General features: G+C 40.3%; 1 protein-coding gene across 5 annotated transcripts in view; it reads right to left on the bottom strand.

The window, feature by feature from the left end:
• JAKMIP2 (janus kinase and microtubule interacting protein 2) overlaps positions 1-16344 on the bottom strand; it is a 49462-nt gene extending 33118 nt beyond the window's left edge. For 2 of the 5 annotated variants that reach the window (XM_084535514.1, XM_084535518.1), the window contains exon 1: positions 14905-15012. The gene's annotated coding sequence lies outside the window, so the exon portion shown is untranslated. Of the gene's footprint in view, positions 1-4322; positions 4493-14570; positions 14590-14904; positions 15013-15547 lie in introns of those variants that run through there. The other 3 variants (XM_084535515.1, XM_084535517.1, XM_084535516.1) reach the window with 3 other exon arrangements.
• Between the last annotated feature and the right edge of the window lie 666 nt (positions 16345-17010).

Raw genomic sequence — 17010 nt, 5'->3', positions numbered from 1 at the left:
AGTTATTAGCACAGACTGACAGCGTTGGATAAAGAGATATTCTGTCTACCCACAAAATAAATGTGGACTTGTACTTGATGAAGGGCAGTTTTTCACTGTAGGAGGGAAATATATTTTTCATCAGCAAGGTGTCTGTTTTCATTGACAGCCTCATTTGCAAGGCCAGACATATTCCTTTAGGCAATATTGATTTCTGTGTGAATGAGTAAATTCATAAGCACATGGAATAGGTATGATTAAGAGTTCATTATGAGTGTGATTTATCTCATGCCTCTGAAGGGGGAGTGGAAAGTATGGCTTAACCCAGCAGACAGCTAAGCACCACACAGCCATTCTTTCATCCTCCCCCTCGGTGGGATGGGGGAGAGAATCAAAAAAAAAGTAAAAGGTTGTGGACTGAGATAAAGACAGCTTAATAGGACAGAAAATTAATAATAATAATAATAATGTGTGCAAAACAAGTGATGCACAATGCAATTGCTCACCACCTGCTGACCAATGCCCAGCCCCTCCCTGAGCAGCGGTCCCCCCAGCCTGGCCAGCCATCCCATATTAATTGTTCAGCATGATGTCATATAGCATGTAATATCCCTTTGGCCAGTTTAGGTCAGCTGTCCTGGGTCTGTCTTCTCCCTGCTCTTTGTGCATCACCAGCCTCCTCACTGGCAGGGCAGTATGAGAAACTGAAAAGTCCTTGGCTTAGTGTAAGCACTACTCTGCAAAAATTAAAACATCAGCACGTTATCAACATTATTTTCATTCTAAATCCAAAACACAACACCATACCAGCTACTAGGAGGAAAATGAACTCTATCCTAGCCAAAGCCAGGGCAAAAAGGAAAGATATTGCCATCTTAAAATGACCTCCTCAGCATCCAGCATAATTAAAAGGGATATAGTTACTCTTTGGGAAGCTGTATCTTTTCAAACCTACCAAGGCTACCTACCCGTTGAGATGGAAGGGCATAGTGAGTTTCTTCATATTGGATCATATTGCTTTTAATGCACAAAGCTTGATATTTATGCCAAATCGTTAGTATTATTAGTATTTCCAAATATCTGCTTTACCAAAGCTTGCATGCAGACCCTTGCAGACTACAATGAGGTAATAACCTTTCTTATAAATCCCTGGGATACCATGTCCCCCACAGGGTGCTAATTATATTAATGAAGAACACTGTCCCAGCAGTCTGCTGTGGAAATCTAGGCAAGTGAGGAGGCTCATTTCACCTGCTGCCATGTCCTTACTACACTGAGTACTTGCAATTCCAAAATAGTGAAGGAAGCCAGGCAGATGTACTGATTTTCAGCAGCACACATGATCAAACCCTAGATTTTAAGACCGAGAAGAAACAGCCTCAGTCTTTAGGTAAACAAACTCCTTTGACTTTAGTGGAATGAACCCTTTGGTACATAGATCTCCCTATGAAGTACACAGTGCATAGTGCTGATATCATAAGGCATATCTGTCAAGGAAATTAAAAACATCATAACCATCATAACATTCCCAGACTGTGAGAATAATGTTACCCTATTAACTGTTTCAAATTCTGGTGGCATATTTGGCCATGCAGCTATTTAGAGATTGCAAGAAGCATCTGTCAGATGTCTGTAGGCAAAAAGACCATCAGAATTGCTTATGATGAATGGCTGCCAAGTACAATAGCAGCAGGAGCATCTCCTATCAGCTTTGCCCTCTTCAGCACTTGCTAGTAGAATGCGTAGGAATTATTGGAGCCCTCAGAGCCATTAAAATACCTAGTTAATCAAGATTGCTTAAAAAAAATAAAATAAAATAAAATAAAATAAAATAAAATAAAATAAAATAAAATAAAATAAAATAAAATAAAATAAAATAAAATAAAATAAAATTAAAAAAAAAAAAAAAAAGGGGGACAGATTTCAATCCAAGATAACAGGATTAAGTCCATTCCTAAAGCATACTAAATTCAGACTGGAACCCACCATGAGAGATTCCATTTTGCTCCTTTCCCTAGAAAATCCATCTACTAAATTCTTGAGTAAAAGTACCGCAAATTTTCTTTGAGATGTACCTTCAATGAAAGTCTAAATGAATTCCCTAAAGAATGTGCCACACTGTTTATGTGAAGAAGCAACACATTGCTACAGGCTGTGAAGAATTTATCAGCAAGAAATCATGGCTATACTTGAATACTTGAACTTACTTAAATTTGCTCCTGTATGGAAAAAGTACGTTGTTTGAATCTCGTTGTTGTTGTTTTTGAGATCAACTCAGGCTTAGCTGCATGATATAAGCACATAGTAGAAGTGTATTCATATTCACACTCCCAGAGGTTCAAAGCAAGTGCACAGATAACACTGTACTTTGTCCCATAACAGAACATGCCTTAAAAAGTCACAGAATCACAGAATTGTCTAGGTTGGAAGAGACCTCAAGATCATCGAGTCCAACCTCTGACCTAACACTGACAAGTCCTCCACTAAACCATATCGCTAAGTTCAATATCTAAATGTCTTTTAAAGACATTTAAAGATGGTGACTCCACCACTTCCCCGGGCAGCCCATTCCAATGCCTCACAACCCTCTCAGTGAAGAAGTTCTTCCTAATATCCAACCTAAAACACCCCTGGCGCAACTTTAGCCCGTTCCCCCTTGTCTGTCACCAGGCACATGGGAGAATAGACCAACCCCCACCTTGCTACAGCCTCCTTTAATGTACTTATAAAGAGCGATTTTCCAGGCTGAACAAACCCAGCTCCCTCAGCCACTCCTCATAAGACTTGTTCTCCAGTAAATGCTTCAAGGAAAGCACTCTGTAATCTTTAACATTATATTTAAAAAGACAAGTGCAACTTGATGAGCAATTGCACTGAAAGCTTCTTACCTAGTCTCTTTAATCTTCTGTTTTCATCCCTTCCTACAAATTTCACTTATTGCTATTACTTTTCTTTTTTCTTCCATGCTTTCCTTTTTTAATTTCCTCCCCTCCCCCCCCCCCCCCTTTTTTTTTTTAATTTCCCTTTGTCCAGTTTTTTTTTTTTGGTTGGTTGGTTGGTTGGTTTTGTGGTTGTTTCCTTTCCTTTCCTTTCCTTTCCTTTCCTTTCCTTTCCTTTCCTTTCCTTTCCTTTCCTTTCCTTTCCTTTCCTTTCCTTTCCTTTCCTTTCCTTTCCTTTCCTTTCCTTTCCTTTCCTTTCCTTTCCTTTCCTTTCCTTTCCTTTCCCATTGCATTCTAGGCTAACTTTCTGTGTGGGTTTGGTCATATGCTAGCAAAAGTAGAGAGGAAAAATTCCTACTCCTGATCCCAGAAAACATGGGACTCTGAAGCTGTTCTGAGCATAAGAGCAGTGTTTCTGATCCAGTACTTCATCTCAAAGTGATTGTTACATTCTAATATTTGTGGTATTAATAGTCTGAACAAGTGTGCTTGTCTTAGAGTTCATATTAACTGTTCGATTAACTATCACTGAAAGGAATGAACTTCATTGGGTTCTGAGTATTTGAAGATGGGAAGAGGAGAAAATTCTTCCAAGCCAAAAAAACTACTTTTTGAAATCTGTCTCCAGTTACAGCTTGCTGGTAGATTTTCCACCTCTAGTTCATATTTCTTTCTCCTGCAAGTAGTTGTAAGTGAAAGGGTGTGCAAACAAATGTAAAATAATTATAGGGTGACTTTTTCTGTACTGTTTCCTTGTTATGTGTTATGTGTAGTTAATGTTATGGAAAAAGATGCTGATATTGCGCATGTTGGTTTGAAAACTTTGCTCAGAACTCAACACACACAAAAGTTCAGATAAATTTTCCAGATTCAAACAGTATCATTTCTGTATCCGTACCAAAGGCAAAATAAATAAGGTTATGAAAAGCAGGTCAGGTCTTAAAATCAAACTTCTGAATAGCAAATATATTACATTCAAAGCAGTAATCAATTACTGTTTTTCATACAGTAAATGTAGTACAAAATAAGTTTGTACAATGCTCTCAGACATATGGTTTGGTTTTGGTCCTGTATGGAGCCAGGACTCAATGATCCTTGTGGGTCCCTTCCAACTTGGGAAATTCTGTGATTCTGTGATTATTCCTTTATCTGAAGTGGTGAGGAAACTGCTCTGGATTTTGCTCCTAATGACAACCTATGGCAAATCCAAACTGTCTTTAACTTCTAAATTGGTGAAGCCAACCAGAACAGATTAGTAGGGGCAGAATATATCTGGTAACAGGCTTCCTGCCTGAGTTGTCCCTGAAGTTGCCTTGGCAGTCAGTTCAGATATGCTTTCTTGTTAAAGTACATCACACCCCTTATCTAAAAGGATATAGAATAAAACAGTCCCATTAAAAATACCTGAAATTTGGGGTGTGGTGGAGTTCAGCAGCCTGAAGGAATGCCTTCTCATTGTATTCTTCATGGCTAGAATATCATGCAAACTAGACTCAGACACATTTCACTGGATATCCTTATTAGCATGACCACCAAGTGGGCTTAGAACCAAACAGCAACACTGAGCAAGTCGTATATCTGACGTGGTCCAGAGGTGAATCCAGGGGAAGTACTCTGTGTTTGCAGACCGTTACAGTTATATGGAAGATTTTTTTCTAAAAAAAAAAAATTAAAATAAAATAAAATAAAATAAAATAAAATAAAATAAAATAAAATAAAATAAAATAAAATAAAATAAAATAAGTATAAAGCCTTCACTTCTGTCTTCCCGTGTTAAAATGCAAAAAATCACTACTGTCATACTGAAAATTAATTTGACAGGTTGGGGTCAGGCTATTTCAAAACAATCTGTCTTTAGGTAAGGCTTTGTCATGACAGCTGAAGGTCCAAAATTGGCTCCTTTCTCTGTTTGGGCTTCTGCTGAATGAGACCCATTGCACAAAATACCTTTCTAGTCTCACTGGAATAATAGCGTAAGTGCAGGAGAAACAGCACACTCTTTGTGGGGGATGTCCAGCCAAGTATGAAGAGGCACGAGTGCACACTAATCAAACAGCCGTAGGCATATACGCTCCAGTTTGCACATATGACAAGCAAGCCTGTATTTATATCATGGAAACTGCTTTGGGCCTCATCAGGAAAAGAGCTGAGGCCATCATTCTCTTACAGTGTTTTAACAGTTCCCTTCTTTACTCTCCCCATTTGGAACAGGAATCTTAACCACTTTATCTTGTTTTGCTGTAATAAAGATTAGAGGAATCTAGCCAGACCATTTTTGTCTTCTGAACCATGACTTTACTTTTTGCACGAATTACATACAAGACTAAGACATCTAAGACTGCAGCAGTGAGCTCCATGTGAAACACAGGAGTTCTTACTCAAAGATCAAAGAGCACAGTTTTTTATGGCTATCTTTAGCAAACTGATACAAATGCAAGCATGATGAGTGTTTTTTTAGAAAAGCAATAACATGACAATTTCCACAGAATTTAGAAAATCAATTAAAATCCTTTAAAACATATTCTAAAGTATAACCCTTCCTTTCAGCAAAGCAAGGTGTCTCATGTGCCAGATTTGGTGTACTCCTGAATAAGAGTGTTGGCCTGTTTGGGTTTGCATACAAAACCCTTAAATCTCAACACAGGAATAACCTTGACTCTGAGTGAACCAAAACACATGCTGTGTCTCCCCGAGGAACAAGTACATGTATATATACATTCCCTCAAAGTGGCAGAGACCAGAGTGCAAGCATTTGGCAAAGGTAAAACTGAAACCAAGCATATGCTCACAATATCCTTTTGCACAGAGAAATCGTCTAATCCTGATGACTCTTTGATCATCTAGACTTCGAACACACAATAGAAATTACCTCCCTGTCCCCCCTCCCCCCGCCAAAAAAAAACCACCACCACCACCACCAACAACAAAAAACACTAAGAATGTCTACTCCTGCCTATTTTGTGCCCAAACACTCAGTGGAATTTGGGACTAAGTACCTTTAAAATATATAGACATACCCTGCACTCCTGGGTTTCTGCTTTTAACATCTCAAAGTTCAGAACTAGAAACCTTGAGCTCTGTTCCTTGTAGTAACTAAGACAGCAGCAGCAGATTAGTATCGCACCCCCTTGTTTAGCTTCTTCTGTTTTCCAGTCCACATCTGATGCATCTGCAGCTGATGTCTCACCAATTATAACTCACATATTGGATGCTCAAGTGACAAAGACACATTGCATTTGAGGATCTAGTCCCATCTATCCATAATTCTAGAAAGTTGCTAAGGCTACTGGGCTTCCAAATAAATTGTGCTTAGCTACATAAAGTAGTTTTCACAAAGGAGGGATACTGACCATTAAATCGAAGGCACAGGCAATGCAAGATGTTATTCACAAGTGTTTACTTTTAAGGAGTAATATCTTACAGTCTGCCACAGGATGAGAAATTCCACCAACACTTCAGAAGGATAAGAACCTGGCATACAAATGGTGCAGGGAATGGCAAGATTATTCTGTAATGTAACCATTACGGTTTTGGTTCTTCTAACTTTGGTTCTACTAACATATAGAACACTAAGATTTGGTTGTTAACTGTATGAAATAAATTTCATGACATTAGATAAACATCATAATCATCACTTTCATGTGACAGCATTATTATTATTCCCACTTGTGGGTGTTAGCAGAGAAAATGATTGATGTTTGGGGCAAATGTCAATACATCTCTTTGGATATGGGCAAAGAACTGAAAGATGAAAACTGCAAAGAAGGGTTAGGGCAGACTCCTCAACAGTGGTGAAGCTTTGCAGGAACAATCAGTGCTCTGATACTAGATTCCAGACAAGCTTTCCTGCATTATTGTCAGGATGCACATTATTTTGCATTTTCTAGTGGGATTCGAATAAATCCAAAATTAAGTCTTTGCTTTGTCTTATTTACCAATTTTCATCTATGCTTTACATTGGTTCAGAATAAAATTCAAGTGTGAATTATTGCATTCCATGCAGTGTATGCTATGTCACATAATGGAATAAATGATTAATGGAAACTGCGATTAAAAGCATGATCTGTATTATCTTAGTATGAAATCATAATACAGCATCCCAAGATCAAAGAAAAAACTTAGCTCAGGCTTCCTACAAATATTTGCATGCCTTTATACAATTCTGTTCTATATTTTTTTTATAGACAGAACATGACAAATTTCATGTGCTAGCAGCTTAAATGTGTTTTATTCTACCAAATGGTGATAAATAGCTCTTCAGAACAAATCCTAACCACTTTGGCTTTTGACTATACAGAAATCATAGTGTGATAGATATTTTTTTTTATCAATACCACAATAATTGTCACGAATATTGAAATGTCTTCAGAACTATACTCAAAATATCCCTCAGATTCAGGCTCCACACAAGGAATACAGGATGAATCTGGTGGTGCTAGGCTGCTAAAATTGCCATTGGCTATTGCTCTAAAACATGAACCAAAAATCCCTATCCAACTTGCTGGCAGCACCATGGAAACATTCAAAAGGGGGCAGAAGCATTATTGTTATCCGCAGCAAAGCTGAGCAGATTTATTAAACCAATATTGTATTATTCGGTGGGTAAAATACCATCTGTCTCTTTTTTAAACAATTGTTTTCCTAGAAGTTACCATGAAGCATACTACCAGTAAATATATGAAATCCTTCCTTATCCTGAAAGGAAATAAAAATTTCCCAGACTCAACAGAGGGAAATATACATGGACACGGATCAGACACACTATTGAAGAATAACAGAATTATCAAATAATCAGGAAAATTACGCACTCCATCAACTTGCCCAGATCATTGGAAGATAGGGTCTAAAAAAACATTTCAGTGTTTCTGTACTTTTAGTGTTGCTCTAGGCCCATTCTTGGTTTACTGAAAAGACATTTTGTAAAGGTATTTTATACAAGTAAAATTGCACTCCAGAGACAACACATGGAGCCTGAAAGAGAAATATTGCAAATCACGAAACTTACAGTATGAGGCCTTCCTTCCTTTGATTTTGATTTCAATAAGCCAGCAAAACCATCTTTTATTTAATCAAAATGCATATAAACAAGAAAAGAACAAACAGTGAGGGAAGTGTTCATGTCCCATTCGTGTCTTGTAGAAACACTTCATTTTTTTTCCATGGTCATAGCCCTCATTATCTATTGTCTTACAAACATCAAAGGAGGATATTTTGTTTTCACTATTAAAAATTGTGAGATATTTAAGTATTTTGTCTATTAAAAGCACCAGATAACTTGTGAGAGTTTTTGTCATTTTTAGCTCAACTCTTGCTACAGCCGATGAAGGTAGATTTAGATAAGGTGTCAGACTGCATAAGAAAACTCAGTGTTCTGGCCTCCTGTGTTCACTTCTAACATTTAACAATGTGGACCTCTGTGGTATATTTTTTTTCTTTTCTGAATACCTTGCTTCTGACCAGATCACTACATTCTTGCAGCTCAATATATCTTCAAAACATGTATTTTCTACTTCCACTATATCACTGTCAATGTCCTGCAGAACCTGATGTACACAGTTCTCTAATTTCCCATGTCCTGTATCCCACTTAGCCTTTCATTACATTGCCTGGGAAAATAATCTGAATGTTCCCATTACCATGGGTTATACTCCAAGCTATGCAAAACCTAAGCCAACTGGAACTACACCTTGTCTCTTCAGATCAGCTTTTCAGAAGAAATGTGAATATCTATGTGAACATCCTATTAGCCATTCCTATTCATCTTTAACAGTCAAAATGCCTTTAAAAAGAATAATAATAATAATAATAATAAAAAAAAACGTGGAAGCAATATTCACTAGAAACACTCAGATTATTCACTTATGAAAATATTGCTACCACAGCTGGTCTTTTTCATTTCTGATTTGTTGTAAATCATACTCTTCTATTGTATGTTGCAAGATAGACTCCCTCAAGACCTCTACAGTCTATGAGCTTTTTAACAGTGGCCCTTAATAGGCAGGTAACATTAGAAATCTTCTTTTCCATCAATATCATTAATCAGCTGAGGTATAAGGAACAGTTATTTGCTTCCTCCCAACAAAACAAATTAAAGAACACCATACCATGATTCATCATGCATACTGTAGCTCTATTCATAATGAGAGGAATAGAACTCAACAAATATAAAATAAAATAAAAGTCAGGAAAAAGCAAAACTCGCATCACATGTAGAATTACTCTTTACAGCTTATTAATCAGAAGCTGCTCGTGAAATTTACATGAAGATTTTTAGCTGAACTGTGATGCTTTAAATATGGAAGCATCAGCTAATGTTGGTCAGGGCATTCTCCACCTATGTAAGCAGGAGATGGGTGGGATTCTCAGCTGGCAAAAGTGTAAGCATGAAACAGCACCCATTAAACCCAAATGAGATACTGGTTCATACATGACATGACAAAGTAGAAAAAACAAAAAGGTCTCATTTATAAGACATTCAGGATACTGTCTTGAGCACCCAGATTTCCATTAAGGCTGCATTTGAAACCAGAAAAAATATTTATGGCAATTTCATAGAGATTTTAATAGGCATTAAGCTACTGTATAACATTTCAAATCAACTTCCAAGGACAATGCTTACATCTTTACTGACTTCACCTAACACAGGTTAACAGGCAGATCACTGACACTGACTGCATATTCCAAGAAAAAGGCAACATGTAGGTCATTCTGTGACCTAAAAAGTACACGAAGCAGTACAAAAGGGATCTGCTAACACAGAATCTTGCAACCACAGGCCAAACACCACTCAGTTAGTAACACTTACCACTGAATCTGCATGGATGCTTATTTGCTATTAGTTGTGAGTCTAAAACACTTGGCATTCTCTCATCTTACAGGTTAATTCTTAAAAACATTGCCAATTTAATTAAAGTAACCATTCATGTAGTTACATGCAACCAAATAGTAACTAACACAATTGTCCTTTCAGATGTAGATTATTAAATGTTCTTCAAGTGCAAAAGTGCCCAAACATTCTTCATTTTTCTGAAAGTGACTATAACTGACTATAATTTCCAGTCACGGACAGAAAATGGAAAAGGGACGTTACTAAGTGTCATATGAAATTAGAGCAGATACTCTTAGATGATTCTCCAAAAATGACTGCATCTCATTTTGTTCCTCACCAATACACATTGGCAGAAAATAGCAGCTCAGAGAACCCTGAATATTAAGTACAAATAAACACTAGGTAAAAAAAAAAAAAAAAAAAAAAAAAAAAAAAAAAAAAAAAGTTTTACCTATGAATAATAGAACTTCAGAAACAAAAATAGCATTTGGGTTCATGAAAATATAATTAAAAAGTAATTGCATATTGTGTATTAATACAATTTTTTTTTTAATTCTTCACTGCAATATTTGTAAACCAATCCTACAACAAATACATGCAAAACAATACAGTATTGATTATAATTAATTTCTATCTATCACTTGCAATCTAAGGATTTTGCATGCACTATAGAAATGAATAATGAAAAATATTTCTGCATCAATTTTAAAAGAAAATCAACTTAGTGAATTTCAGTAAACTAGTGCACATGGAGGAAAAAGAAGCCCAGAAGCTCTGACTCTACCATTTCTCTCAACTTCATTTGATCACTCATAATTGATTACTCTAAGCTAACTTGGGAATTCAATGCAATTTTAAGTTGGACATTTGGATGGCTTTTATTTACAGCCCGTGCAATGTAAGGCTTAACAATTCTTTCCCCCTAGCTGCTTAAAAAAATTTTATAATAAATGTTTTCAACAAAATACAACAAATAGTTTAACAAATGAAGTACAAGTGTCAACCAGTAACTGGAAGATAATACCTTCCTGGTGCTGATAGGAGGAATTCATAATGTGAAAATGAGAGAAAACTTGCACTTTAGCATCAGCAGTTATCAATTAATTTAAATCAGTCATTTCGTTATTTTTGATAAAATATATTCAATCTGAGGTCATGTTGAAAATGATGATGCAAATTATAACATTACAGAAGACCTGGCTTACCATAGCAGCTGTTCTATCTAAACCATTTCCTCAGGTACCTTAGATTGCTTTATTGTTAATCACAGGGATATTTTATCTAGTTAGAAATGATATGATACATGATATGATATGATATGATATGATATGATATGATATGATATGATATGATATGATATGATATGATATGATATGAATGTGGTCCACCCAGTCTTCATTTGTATTCATTATTTGTTGGCATCTGTTAAACAGTTAACTGAGGGGTTTCTTATTATGCAGCCATGTACTAAAATAGTTTCTGCATTTGCCTCTTTCTCATTTAACTATGTTATGTAGATTGTCACACCAATTAGTTCACTTTGCTTTTATTCCGACAATAGCTGATTCAGACTATTTAACATAAGAACAGGCTGTGATGTCCAAATATGATCTTCCAAATAAACAAAACAGGCTCTAAAGTTTCCAGGATGTGTGATGGTTTCTCAACTAACCGCCAGTGATCCAAATTCATGGCAAACAAATCATACAACAGGAATTTTAGGGATCTGAACTGAAAGCCTGCATTCGTGAAAGTGCTTGCATGTTGTTATTTTTCCTTTAAAGTTCATTGGATATTTCAGAATCCAATCTGCAGGCTGTGATCAACACAGGTTTTCTGTTGTGTACAAAGACATTGCCAAATACACTCATTTCAACTTCACAGCATTCAGTGTGGATAGACCACAGAGTTTTCTCATGACATGCTGATGAATTTTCTATTTAGAGCCCCACCTCCTGGAGCAAAGAAATTAAATCGGGAAAAGTTTTTTAGTCCTCATATTTTAGAGAAGAAATTCAAATAGACCTTAAAGATACAGAAACTAGAAGTACTGCATAAATGACATTTTAATGCCCTCATGGATGCTGAATGTTGAAAGGTGATGACACAGAGTTACACTTCAGCTTTGCACAGGTGTAGATGATGACTAAAGAGAAGGCATCAGAGAATCCATCTCTGAGGATGGGAGGACAAGATTGTTGTGATCTGGTATAGACCAGTGATACAGATGTACATGAGAACGTTGAAAAAGCTACTTCCTGGGAATTAAAGTGAGCTATTAGTTTAGAAACACACATTGCAAACATGCCATTGCCAATTCAGCTAAAATAACCTTTTTACTTGAATTTAAGCATTTGTTTTGTAATCTTGTAACTCAAATATTGCATTGCCATGCACAAAGATGACAGAGAAACCTGTCTGAACCCCAAAAATACGACAAACTCAAAAGTGACCCAAAATTCAGGTATCTAGTAAGGACTATTTGCTTTGTCACAATTTCATGAAGAAAACAGAAAGCACAAACACTAACCACAGTGCACACTGACCATGACTCAGTAGTGAAAGACTAGTTGTAAACACGTTCAGTCCCATAGCTCAGTTAAAAAAAAAAAAAAAAAAAGGAAAAAAAAAGTTATAATTTACAACTACTTGGATTTCAACCACTCAAGGTACACTTGAGCTATATCGTATGAGAGTACAATCCAACACCATACTTTTACAGTTAGAAGGCTGCTTTTATACAGTTTTGAAACCACGGTAGCAACTGTCTCTTGAATGGATGAATAGAAATCAAAATTGAAAATTATTCATTTTGCCAGTTATGTTTCACGGCATTTTTCTTGAATACCCTGAGGTCACTCATCCTTTGTAATGGCAGAGAAGTTATGCTGCATCTTTTCAGCAACATTAAAGCCTCGAAAATAAATGGTTTAGCATATCCCACCATACATTTATGAATGACAACTGCCACTTGTCTGCTCTACACACAACCATGTTTTAGCTGTACCTTATGTTCAATTCCTAATAAGTAGCGCAAAGAAGTTCTTAATCAAAAGATCTAGCTGGAAATGGCCAACGGAAGCAGAGGAATCATCACAAACCACTGAAAGGTGACAGGAAGAAGGTTATCAGAAGGGAGACTGAGACAGTTCATTAGTATTTGCAATATCACACAGACTAAAGTTAAGCTCTGGATGGACACTGTAAAAATACCTGGATCAAATTCATCTCCAAGGTCAGGACCATGTTTCTGTACCTGAGGCACTAACAGATTTTCAGTCCAAGATCAGCAAGTCAGAAATGATGTAGCATCCATCAGTGGCAGCCTGCTCCTTCAGCTCTGCTGATGACCAGGCAACCCCAGCAGTATACTGGATTGCCCCAGTGCTGAAAAGCAGCAAAGCCCAAGAGCAGAGCAACAGCTCCTGGCAGCCACCTCTACCAGGCAACTCCAATGGAAATCCTAACAGAAACTTCCCAGCCTTTCCTCGCCCCGGGCCTCCTTCTCAGGATTTTGTTCACTGTGTAAGTAAGGGTGGAACTGGCTGCAGCCCCCTTAACTTCATCACATCTCTTTGGTCCATGGTGTCTTTTGATTGCTACAAATCTATTTATAGAGCACCCATACCCTACTTCCTCTTCAACAATTAATAGCTAACTACTCTCAGACTTCACCAATACCACAACCATTCCCAGAAAACCTGTTAGAATCACCACAGATTTACCTCACTCAAGCACTAATTTAAATCTGGTCAAGTGCCAGCAAAGCTTGCATTTACAGCACAAAAGATCCAGATTTGAAATTCATATTGTGGAGCAGCAGGCCAGATCAATAGAAACAAAACCTGAGACAGAGCAGAAGCAATAAACCTAACATCATTTCCTGAAATGGACAAATGCTCTGCTTACTAAACTGGGCATAGTAAGTCTAGTAAGACTAGGCATAGTATATGCACAAGTGAAGAATTTGACCCAGCAAACGAGAGACATAGAGAATGAGATTGCAGCATGTCACCTCAGCGTAATGCATAGGGCAGTATCACAACGCAAAGGTTGTAACAATGCATCCCATTATATTTTTCCTTACAAAAGGTCAAATTAATCTTTTAAAACATATACCTCTCTATGTTTCTAGCCTATAAGATACTCAGCACCTTATATATATACATATACATTTATACATATTCACAGAAAAAAAAAATAGAAACAGGCTACAAATGACTATTCAATGCCACAAAAAAAAAAAAAAAAAAAAAAAAAAAAAAAAAAAAAAGCAGCCCAAATGCAAGACCTAGATTTGTCTTAAGTAGCCATAATGAAGTGAAGGACAGCATCCAGTAATTTAAGAATAAATTGCACATCAGCCCAAGTGGCATGTTTCATCGGTTAATGACTGGAAAAAAAAGACGTGTTGCACATACAAAGAGATGCAGCTTGTGGGGTCTCTGTATGCAAAGGAGCATGTATTCATACACACATCCACAAATACACCAACCCTGAGAGTCCAAGACGTGTACAGGTGCCTTTCTGAAAAGGCTTGCTCAGAAAGAAGCCTTATGCAATACCGTTTATACAAACAAATGGAATAGTTAAAGATGCATCGCGAGTAAAAATAAACCAGGGGAGTGCCTTTACAGCTGCTCTGCGCTCAGCTGCGCTTACTGCCCACCCGCAGATGCCATCTCACTGAGGCCCAGCCCAGGCTCTGCTGGCTGTGACTCTCCGCGCATCAAATTCAGCCCTGGAAAAATTCCTTCCGCTGCAAGCAGAATCACGCCCAGCACGCCGCGCTATGCAGTGAGGAAGGCAAGACAATGACCAACCTGGCACACAATGGTGCAGGACGGGAGAGCGGCAGAGGTGGATCTCGGCACGGCTGCCGGCGGCATCCCGCCACACCTCTCCCTCTGCCTGCTCTCCACCATCTCCATCTCTGCCTCCTCTCCTCTGCATCGTCTCCGCCTGCCTCCTCCCCATCACCTCGGCCTCCGTCTCACCGCCATCGCACCGCACCGCACCGCGCCGCCCCGGCCCGGCCCCGCTCCGCCGCCCTCGCCCCGGCCCCCGCAGCCGGCCGAAGTCATTGTTCCGGCGGCGGGGGAGCGGGCAGTCCCTGCGCGGGGCCCGGCGCCCCTCCGGGAGGCCGCCGCTGCTCACCGTGCCGCGGCCCGGGGAGGATGCTGAGCGGCGAGGCACGGGCGCGGCGCATCCATCTTCCCGCTGCCGCGGCGGCTCCAGCGCCCAGCCCCGGCCGCTGCCGGCCTCCTGCGCGCCGACGCTGAGGGCGGGCGCCCGCCCCGCCGCCTCCCCGCGGCGGAGGCCTGCGCTGCCGGGCCGGGGTCTGCGGCAGGCACCGCCCCGCCGCCGCCGCCGCCGCCGCAGCGCCGCGCGCCCGCCGCCATGGCAACGCCGCGGCAGAAGGGGCGCGGGGCCGCGGGCCCCGGCGAGCGCCGGCGGAGGAGCCGCGGGAGCGGCCCCGAGGGGAGGAAGCGGCGGAGCGGCGGGAAGGGGCTGCGGCGGCGCCCGCCGCGGCCGAGCGGCCCCGCGCCGGCAGCAGGGCGCGGGCCGGGGGCTCCCTGGCGGAGCGGGCCCCGCAGCCGGCTGCTTGGGCCGCGCGGAGCCGCTCGCAACCGGCCCGGCGGGGCAGCGTCCGCGCCGCGGGCTCGGCGGGGGCGGGCGGCCGCGCTCGGAGCCCCCCGCTGCAGCCTCCCCCCGCGGAACGGCGCCGCGGGCTGGGAAGCCGCCCAACGGCAGGCACCGGCAGCCTGCCCGCGGGGGGGTGCGGCGGGCGGGCACGAACCTCGGCGGTACCGCGTTCCGGCCCAGGCTGACATAACGGGAACTGTCCGCACGCCCGAATAAGCCGCCCGCTCTCCTGCTTCTGTGTGTGGTCCAAGCCTCGGTGAGGCAGTCGTGAGAGCAACGGGCGCGGAAGCACATCCTCCTCGGTTTCTTCAGGTGCTTCCTCGTCTCCATCCTTCCGGATACTGACAGGGGTATCCCTGAAAGAGGTCGGTAGGCTACTGCTAGTAAACGCATCAAGAATTCCAGTCGTTATCCTCTTGGCGCTTTACACAGAAGACAAACGTGGCTGCTAAGCCTGGTCAGATAAAGCATCAGCTTTTCTGCAAAAACAGGCTTTTCTTTTTGTGGGCCAACTGAAGACAAACACGCTTGGATTGGTCTGTTTGTTTTTGCTAAGCACACCAACGCGCAGGAAACAAAGATGTTTGAAAACTAGAAGATGGCTTAGTTGGCTACTGGATTTGCAGATTATCTCCACTCTATGAAGCAGCTTCCTGGTGAATCAGTGACAAAATAAGAAAAAAAATAGTGACAAAGACACTGAACTTTGAGTCATCCACCCTTAGTACCCAATTCCATCAGAGCTCCTACTATCCAGCTGCCAATCCTTACTTTAAGTGTCAGTGTTTCCAACTTCTACCATGAAATCCTTCAGGAAGAAAAAAGGAAAAAACAGCACTAGAAACATGGAAACAAAGGTCCCAGAGTAAAGAGGCAGGCAGCGTATGCCCAGCTGATGGCAGAGCAGTCAGTCCCAGCTTCAGCTTCCTCACTCTGAAGTGGTGGCATTTAATTTTCCCCAGAGCAGTGCAACAGATTCAGTGATTTTTTTCCTTTAATTCAGTGGGATCTGTAACATGATACTAAAGACACGAGCATTAGATGCATATAGTTTAGCATTACACTTACCAAATAATGCAATAAGCTCCTCAGTTCAACCTCACATGAACTATGTCCTCACACACCTGAGCTTGACTCAAAAGGAAAAGCACTTGCCATATGACAAACTCTAAGAGATCTAAGTGGAAGATGCTATAAACAGGCTTTACAGAATTAGTGTTTTCATAAGAAATTCCCCAGGGGCAGTTAACACATACAGTGGCTGAAGAAAACTTCAATGCCCAAAATAAAGCAAAGTCCCATTTAAAAAGTTTTAAAAGCTGCTGCCTGATTATGTCTAGCATAAATGTTTGATTTTTCATGACTTTTTTTTTATTGAATATATAGCTCTGGAAATGGCCTTTTTAAAGACTAGTACAGTGGTTGTACTAGATAAATGGAAGGTCTGAAGTATATGGAAAAGGGAAAAAACTACTACAAACATTATAAAGGTGTATAAAGCAGCATGACTCCTCTGGGCCCGCAAGCACAGAGTCTACAAAATTAGCCTAACAGGATCTGGCAGGCTCCATAGTGTCCTATGGGCTCCTGCGGCAAACAGCAAAATAACTTCAAAAT

Source organism: Aythya ferina (genome assembly GCF_964211825.1).
Source record: "Aythya ferina genome assembly, chromosome: 14".
Lineage (NCBI taxonomy): Eukaryota > Metazoa > Chordata > Aves > Anseriformes > Anatidae > Aythya > Aythya ferina.
This window is presented reverse-complemented; position numbering and strand designations above follow the sequence as displayed.